The sequence below is a fragment of the Megascapheus bottae genome, chromosome 9, assembly GCF_031878675.1.
Source record: "Megascapheus bottae isolate mThoBot1 chromosome 9, mThoBot2.hap1, whole genome shotgun sequence".
NCBI lineage: Eukaryota > Metazoa > Chordata > Mammalia > Rodentia > Geomyidae > Megascapheus > Megascapheus bottae.
In genome coordinates this window covers 26,750,688-26,760,296 of record NC_143517.1, presented here as the reverse complement: position 1 = coordinate 26,760,296, position 9,609 = coordinate 26,750,688, and positions in this window count along the sequence as shown.

Sequence of the window (9,609 nt, the reverse complement as noted above, 5' to 3'; positions counted from 1 at the left end):
CCCAGGAAACAGATTTGAGGGCTGTGGTTCATAGCTTGCCTAGGCAGGAAACTCTTTGAGACTGTTACCTCCAATTATTCACCAAGAAGCAGAACTGGAGCTATAGCTCAAGTGGTAGAGTGTCAGCAGTCAGGACCTGGGTTCAAGCCTCAGTTTGGACACTAAATAAACAAAAGTCTGCAAAGTAATTAAACGAGGATATATCAGCAATACCGGATGTGGCAGCAATTCACGTTATGCTGCAGAATGAAAACTCCCAGCATTTTACAATACACAGATTGGCACGGAACCTCCAGGCTGGTACTTGGGAGAGTCCATGGGAGATTAAGGCAGTGGGCTGTCTTGCACTTTTATATTCCTGGGAAAGACATGCAAATCATGCCTCTAGTTTCTGGTTCCCCGCCCCAGCGTCCCGATTTCGCCGAGCTCCGGGTTGAGATGCCTGTCTGGAGGCTGCTCAGCTGTGACAATGCGGAACGAATATTTGTCACCTTCCCTAGTAGTATTGGGGGTTGGGCTGCCACCTGCGCTTCTGGTGTTTGTGCAAAGTCTCAACTTCGCTCGGGTGTGTACCCCACTACTCTACGGGAGCCCTAGGCCACTTCTGAATCATCCGCGGGGCCCAGAGGGTGTGGTTTCTGGGTACAGCCCCCTACGTCCTGGGAGGACAAGGTCTGGGAGGGCAGGGGTTGTCACTGTTTAACGTGGCTCTGTCCACGCGTAGCACTCTTGGCCACTGTCCAGTGCCCAGCCCAGGAAAAGGGAAGCCCTCGAGGCGCACCGGGGCCCAGGCACACCGGGCGCACCTAGGCTGCTAAGACAAACCCTACTAGCTGCGCCCTAACACAACGTGCTGAAGTGTCCCAGGAGCCTGCGGGGGGTGCGGGAGCCTTTGAAGTGAGGTGCAAAGGCTCTGGGTAGTGGAAGGAGGAGGAATAGCAAATGCAATTAAAATAGAACTGGGTAACTTGAAGGTAGGGATGGGGGTGGGGTGAGGAGGGATGGGAAATGTAGATGTTCAATATGTGTGCATGTATATGATTAGGTGTGTATATCGGGTGTGTCTTTGCACAAAGACCTCCTTTCATTGTAATACTCATACTGGTGTTTCATACATCATAGTTAGACATGTTCCCTAAAAATATCAAAAGCACAATTGCAGACTTCTCTGTATTTCCAAAGTTCTGCTGTACTGAATAAATACATACATCTCCAGTTTTTTAACAGACATTTCTAGATAGTAAAAATATCTTAAGCAAATTCGTAGACATGTCACTGATTTGGGTGTTTCCAATATATCACTCAAATGCTTACTTTCTCAAACCAGCTTGTAAATCAGAGCTCTGAGTAACTGAGAAAAGCAGTGGCCCAGGTTGTGAATTGCAGGGAGACCACTGGTGTCTCTAAAAAGGGAGAGGGAGAGGACGGATTCCTTGTTTAAAAAAAAAGGGGGACTGAAACCTTCCCTGTTGGAGACTCACAACATATATTAACACATTAAAGACTCTTAAATTTATGCCTGGTTGATTTGCTTCAAAGGTGCCCAAGCAATTCAAACAACAGGGGAAGGCCAAGTCTTTTCAACAAGACAACTGCATATTGTCTTGTAAAAAGATAGCGTATTTAACTACTCCCCACTCAGGGTTCAGATTTTAGCTCCACAAGTATTGTAGCACTAAACTTGTGCCAGGTGTGGTGGCTCATGCCTGTAATCCTAGCTACTCAGGAGGCTAAGATCTGAGGATCATGGTTCAAAGCCAGACAAGGCACTAAAGACCTGAGAGACTCTTATCTCCAATTAACCACTAGAAAAACAGGAAGTGGCGCTGTGGCCCCAGAGATAGGTCAGTAGCCTGAGCTGCAGAGCTCAGGGACAGCGCACAGGCCCAGAGTCCAAGCCTTACCAACAACACCAAATAAAAAAAAAAAAAGAAAAAGAAAAAAGAAAAGAAGAACTAAAATGGTAAAACTTAGGAGAACATATAGTAGTAAATCTTCACATCTTCACAACCTTTGTAAATACAGCAACAAAAAAGCACAAGCAATAAAAAACAAAAGCAGGGCCGGGAATTTGGCCTAGTGGTTAAAGTGCTTGCCTAGCATGCATGAAGACCCAGGTTCGATTCCTCGGTACCACATACATAGAAAAAAGCCAGAAGTGGTGCTGAGGCTCAAGTGGTAGAGCTCTAATCTTGAGAAAGTCCAAGGACAGTGCTGGCCCTGAGCTCAAGCCCAGGACTGGCAAAAAAAAAAAAAAAAAGCAAAAGCACTGATGACTCATGCCTATAATCTTAACTAATCAGAAGCTTGAAATCTGAGGGTCTTGGTTCAAATCCAGCTAGTATAGGAAAGTCCATGAAACTTCTATCTCCAATTAACCACCAAAGAGCTGGAATAGAGATGTACAGCTAAAGTGATAGAGTAAAAATGTTCAGGAACTCAAGCCTTGAGTTCAAGCCCCAGGATCAAGGGCATACACAGAGAGGGAGGGGGTGGGAATTGGATTTTGTTAAGATTAAAAACTTGTGCTTCCAGAAACAGAAGAACAAAGATTGAACAAATACAGCAGTGGTAGTATCTAGACACTTGTTGAACATGAATTTACAAATTGTGGATGGGGATGAGAGGGAAAAATGGGAAGAGAGTAAGGGAAGGGGTGACATTTTCCAAAAAGAAATGTGTTCTCTACCTGACTTATGTAACTGTCACTCTTCTGTATATCACCATTATAATAATAACGAAAAATTATTTTTGAAGAAACTTGTAAGCTGGGCGTAATAGCGCACGCCTGTAATCTTAGCTACTCAGGAGGCTGAGATCTGGGGATCTCGGTTCAAAGCCAGCTTGGGCACTAAAGACCCTAAAGGCCGTAAGACTCTTACCTCCAATTAATCACTAGAAAATGGGAAGTGGGGCTGTGGCTCCGACGTAAGGCAGTAGCCTTGAGCTGAAGACCTCAGAGACAGCACCCAGGCCAGAGTTCAAGCCCCATGACCCACAAAAAAAGAAAGAGAGAGAGAGAAAGAGAGAGAGAGAGAGAGAGAGAGAGAGAGAGAGAGAGAGAGAGAGAGAGAGAGAGAGAGAGAGAGAGAATCTTGTGCTTCAAATGAGACAATTAGGAAAGTGCTAGCTGGGTATGATGGTACTTCTGTAATCGTAGCACTCAGGAGGATCTTCAATATCAGGCCAGCCTATGCTAGGTACATAGCTTACAAACACACAGCGAAAGAACCAGAAAAATAAAATAATGAGAACAAAATAAGTAAATTAAATGAAAGTGAACCACAATTAAATAGGGAGATGGCACAGGTCCAGCACCTGCAAGCACGTGTGAAGCTATAAGTTCAAATTTCAGAACTGTCAACATTTGTAGCCTTTTTCCCCCCATATATTTTTATTGTAATTAATGGAGTGGTTACAGTTATATTCACCAGATAGAAGGAGCATTACTTCACACACATTGATACCCCTTCTCATTATTGTCCCAACTCTCCTCCCCTACTCCTCCCCTCATCTTGTTTCCCCCCTTCCCTTTCCTATTTCAAATAAATAAATGCATATACAATATACCAGATTACAAGGTAAGATCCTGTAACAATAGGAGATAACCAAGGGACAACAAAAGAGATGAGAAACAACATAGTACATTAAGAACAACATTCACTCATTATATAGCTCTTTGTAGCCTAATTCTAGGAAAAAATTGTTAAAAACCTGAGGAAGGAAAATATTTGCAATTTCTACTTAAGATCTTGTATTCTTCTTTTTCTTTCTCTTCCTTCTTAACTATCTTTTTGTCTTTCTTTTATTTTTTCTTTCTTTCTTTTTATTTTTTTTTTGTCAAGGTCTGTCCATCCATACCTTGACTTGAACTCATCCTCCTGCTTCAGCTTCCCAAGTGCTGAAATTGCCACTGTTAACACTGTACTCAGCCAGCACAAATAAGGAACTCATGTAATGAAAAACAGACTGATGTAAAAATGGACCAAAAAGCCAGGCATGGTGGCTCACGCCTGTAATCCTAGCTACTCAGGAGGCCGAGGTCTGAGGATCAAGGTTCAAATCCAGCCCAGGCACAAAAGGAAACTTATCTCCAATTAAGAGCTCAGGGACAGTGCCCAGACACAGAGTTCAAGCCCCATGACCCCACCACCACGCACACACACACCAAAAAAAAAAAAAAGGACCAAAAAATGAATAGACATTGGGAAAAACACAAAGACATGCAAATGGGAAGTAAAAATGTGAAAGGAATAGAAAACAAAACCACAAATGAGACAGCACTACCTAGCACATCCTAACACCAATGCTAGGATGGGTGGAATGAAAAGACAGACAAGGACAAATTGCTGACAAGGACCTGGAGAGACTGGAAGTCTCCCATACTGCTTTTTGGAAAATGTTACATCTACTTTTTAAAAGTTAATTTACGGAGCTGGGGGTTTGGCCTAGTGATAGACTGCTTACCTAGCATGCATGAAGACCTGAGTTGGATTCCTCAGTACCACATACATAGAAAAAAGTCAGAAATGGTGCTGTGGCTCAAGTGATAGAGTTCTAACCTTGAGAAGCCCAAGGACAGTGCTCAGGCCCCGGCTCAGGGCTATCAAAAAATCAATTTACTTTATTGTCATTATAGAGATGATACACAAAGATATTCGAATTACATGAGTCAGTAATAAGTACATTTCTGTCTCTCTCTCTCTCTCTCTCTCTCTCTCTCTCTCTCTCTCTCTCTCTCTCTCTCTCTCTCTCTCTCTCTCTCTCTCTCTCTCTCTCTCTCTCTCTCTCTCGTGGGTCACCGGGGCTTGAACTCAGTCTGGGTGCTGTCCCTGAGCTCTTCAGCTCAAGGCTACCACCCTACCCTTGAGCCAAGCCCCACTCCCCATTTTCTAGAGGTTAATTGGAGATAAGAGTTTCAGGTCCTTTTATGCCTGGGCTGGATTTGAACCTTGATCCTCAGACCTTAGCCTCCTGAGTAGCTAGGGTCACAGGCGTAAGCCATGGTGCCTAGCTAGTATATGTCCTTTTCACAGTGTCTTCTGCTTCCGCACTCTCTCACAATTCCTCCCTCCTCTCTCCACCCCTGAGTTGTATAATCTACTTCACCTGCGTCCAGTGAGCTCCACTGCTGTACTTTTCACTCTTTTTCCCTTGAGTTTTCCCCACACCCTCCTGAAGATGTACATGTGAATACACTGGATATAGGTAAAGAAGACAGAATCATCAAAAATATACAAAAAGAGGTCTTTTGTTTCTGTATCTTAGAGTTCATTTCAATATGTATATTATTTTATACAAATTATGAAGAGGTGCGTGAGCATTGCACCTTTGTGTTTGTCTCTTGGTGTTGCTATGTGCAAGTATCTAGAATCGTGTATAATTTACCATATCCCAGTGTATTTTAGATCTAATTTCTGCATATCAGAGAGAACATGTGCTGTGACTCTGAGCTTGACTTACCTCAGCTAACATGATTTGCTCTAGTCTCATCCATGTCCCTGTGAATGTCATTGTTTTATTCTTCCTAATGGCTGTGTAAAATTCCATTGTGAATAGGTACCACATTTTTTGGATCCACCTGACTATTGTGGGGAGGGAAGGAGTGTTTCCATATTTTAGCTGTTGTGAATAGTGCAGCAGTGAACATGGCTGTGCAGGTGTCTTTTTCATATCCTGGTGCATGAAGCTCAGGGTAGACAACCAGGACTGGTCTGAATGTGCAGGAGGGAAGCCCTATGTTTAGTTTTTGGAGGAACCTCCAAACTACTGTCCAGAGTGATCGTGGTACATCCACTCTTGAAAACAAGTTGGATATTTCTTGAAAAGGTAAAACATTCATGTACCTTGTGACTCATACTTTTGTTAAATATGCAATTTACCCAAAAGAAATTAAAAATACATGTCCCTGCAAAATGTGTTTGTGAATGTTCAGGGTAGAGTTATTCGCAATAATCAGGAAGTATGAGGAGCCCACATGCTCATAGGTTGCTGAATGGCTAAGCAGATGTGGTTTGTTTGCATGGAATACTACTTGGCAGCAAAGGAAAGAATTATTGACACACAAAACAAATAGATGAGCCTCAAAAACATTATGTTAGACACACAGACAGGCATGAGTCCATTTATGTAAATTTCACCAAATGGTAAAATCTATAAAGACAAAAAATAGAAAAGATTACTAGCTGCTTAGAGCTGGCGGCACTGAGCCAAGCATGCATAGGATCTATTTGAGGTTAAACTGTACTAAACTTGGACTTGGCAATGGTGACACAGCCATGTAAATTCACTAAAAATCACTTGTATCCTTAAAAAGTGAATTTGATGGTATGTAAATTACAGGTCAGTGAAATTACTTGTTTGTTTTTAGGGGTGTTTTCTTTTCAAAGCAGCTTGGGACTTTTATGTCCTATGTCTTTGAGATTCCCAACATATATTAACATATGAAAGATCAAACAACATTTTAGTGAAAAAAGCACCCTATTTAAATGCTAATTAGGTATAAGTCAAATTTATGTGACCACAGGATTTTTTTAAACTTGTATCATTTAAACTCTTTCCTAATGAATGTTACAGAAATATAATCAGAAAACTCTAAACATAGTTTCTTCTACCTTTACTTCCTCAAGCCCTGAAGTGGTAAACTAAGCACACTTGACAAAACCTTGAGGGGTTGTTGAAACATAAGCATTAGCATGTAATTGGGTTTTGTGGAGACATTCTCATACTTGAGTGCAATGTACCCTGATCAAACACATGCACAGTTGCTTATTCTTCCTCATTCCCTCTCCTTCTTCCTCCTCCTCCTTCTATCTTCTTTATCTAGTAATGTGGCTTGAACTTAAGGTCTTGCACTCTTGTGTAGCTTTTTTTCGGCTCAAGGCTGGCCTCTATCATTTGAGCCACACCTCCATTTCTAGCTTTTTACTGACTACCTGGAGATAAGAGTTTTTTAGATTTATCTGCCTGGGCTGGCTTCAAACCTTGATCTTCAGACTTCATCTTCCTGAGGTAGGTTTCAGGTTTAGATTTACAAATGAGTGGAACCATGATATTTAGCATTTTTGAACTTGTCTTATCTCAATTAACATAATGATCTCCAGTTCCATCAATTTTCCTGCAAATGACACAGCTTTGTTTTTCCTCATAACTAATACTTGACGATATGTATTTTCTTTGTTCATGCATTGACTGTTTGGCATCTTGGTTGATTCTACTGTTTGACTAATGCAAACAATGCTACAATAAATATGGCTATGCATGTTCTCTCTCTGTTCACTGACTGCACTTCTTCAGCTATATGCCAAGGAGTGGTATGGAAAGGTTATTAAGTAGGTCAATTTTTTATTTTTGCAGTCCTGGGACTTCCACTGAGGGACTGGGCACTGTCCTTGGGCACTTTTTACTCAAGGCTAGCACTCTACCATTTGAGCTACTGTGCTACTTCTGGCTTTTTTTTTTTTGCCAGTCCTGTGCCTTGAACTCAGTGCCTGTGTCCTTAGGCTTTCTCAGGGCTAGAGCTCTACTGCTTGAGCCACAGCACCACTTCCAGCTTTTTTCTATGTATGTAGTACTGAGGAATTGAACCAGCCAGGGTCTTCGTGCATGCTAGGTAAGCACTCTACTACTAGACCAAACTCCTGGCCCCTACTTCTGGCTTTTTTGAGTAGTTTATTAGAGATAAGATTTTCATAGACTTTTCTGCCTGAGCTGGCTTCAAACTGTGATCCTCTTATACTAGCCTCCTAAGTAGTTACCTTCTTAAGGCTAATGCTCTACCACTTGGGCCACAGAACTGCTTTTGGCTTTCTCAGAGTATGTGGTACTGAGGAATTGAACCCAGGACTTGGTGCATGCTAGGTAAGCACTCTACCACTAGGCCACACTCCTGGCCCTGGAGTGAGCCCATACAAACCAACCAGCCAGAGAGACTTCCTCAATCAGCCATGGCTGACACATCGTATACAGAACTGAATTCCCACTGAGGTGTCAGGCTGAGAGGTTGATATCAGAAAGCAATTGTCATAGGAGCTGAATGTAATTCATTACATAATGTGGAGTTGTTTGAGGTTAATTCCACTAAAATCATATTATAAAATTAAAGTATTAGGGGTTATTGTCAAAAGAAAAGTAGATGTAAATCAAGTACTTACTTACCTATGATCATACCTAAAGGACTGGGCACATATTTGCATCACATATATAAGACGAATGACACGAGCTGGGCACTAGTGTCTCACGCCTGTAATCCTGGCTATGCTGGAGGCTAAGATCTGAGAATTACAGTTCAAAGCCAGCCTCGGCAGGAATGTCAATGATATTTCTCTCTCCAATTAGCCACCAGAAAACTAGAAGTGGGGCTGTGTCTCAAATTGGTAGAGTACTAGCTTTGAGCATGAAAAGCTCCTGGACAAAGCCCAGACCCTGAGTTCAAGCCCCATGACAGACAAAAATGAAAAACAAGAAAGATGAATGCTAAACATGTACTCACTTGACTAACCATAGTCATTAACCACAGAATCCATGGGCATCACACATTAGAGAGTCATGGCTTTGGAACGATCATTGAAAAAGCCTGAAAGAAAGCCAGGTTGCTGGTGCTTAATTAACACACCAGCTATTTTCGAAGTGGAGGCAGGAAGATCCCAAGTTTGAGGCCACTATGGGCTACCTAGCAAATTCAAGGCCAATCTGGGCAATTGAGCAAGACCTTGTCTTAAAATAAAATGAAAAAAAGGTCTAAATGCACATGCTTATAATCCTAGTTACTTATGGGGCTGAGATTTCGAGGATCATAGTTCAAAACCAGCTGGGGCAGAGAAGTCCACACAATTCTGCCTCCAATTAACCATTAAAAAGCTGTGCTAGACGTGTAGTAGAGCATCAGCCTAGCAAGCACAAGGCCCTGAGTTCAAATTCCAGTGTTGGCAATAAAAGACATAAATAAAAGAGGTAGGGTTGTATGGGAATGGAATTGCCTAGCAATCAGAAGGCACTAGCACTTTCATACAACTCCTTCCTTCTTTTTTTTCTCCTCTCTCTCTCTCTCTCTCTCTCTCTGTGTGTGTGTGTGTGTGTGTGTGTGTGTGTGTGTGTGTGTGTGTGTGTGGTTGCGTTGTGGGCCTTGTCAGGGCCTGGGTACTGCCCCAAGCTTTTGTTCTCAAGCCTAGTGCCTGACTAGTTTGAGCCACAGTTCCACTCAGTTTTCTGGTAGTTAACTGGAGAGAAGAACCTCCTGGACTTTCTTGCCCCAGCTAATTTTTGAACCATGATCCTCAGATCTCAGCTTCCTGAATAGCTAGGATTACAGGCCTGAGCCACCAGCATCCAGTTCCTTCCTTGTTCCAATACTACAAAGACCCTCCCCATTCCAAAAATTGCTTAATAGTCATCCTTTCAAGCTATGTAAAATACAACATGCTTGACTATCTTCAATTTTTGACAGTTTGAAACCACAAATCCTCTCTGCATACACTTTATCAGCATTATGGTTTAGTCATTATTGTCAGTTAATCTAAGCTCCTTCCTGCTCATTCCTCCATCCCCACACTCAAGCAATAAGTTTTTGTGGATTTTTTTGCCAGTCCTTGGGCTTGAACTTGAGGCCTG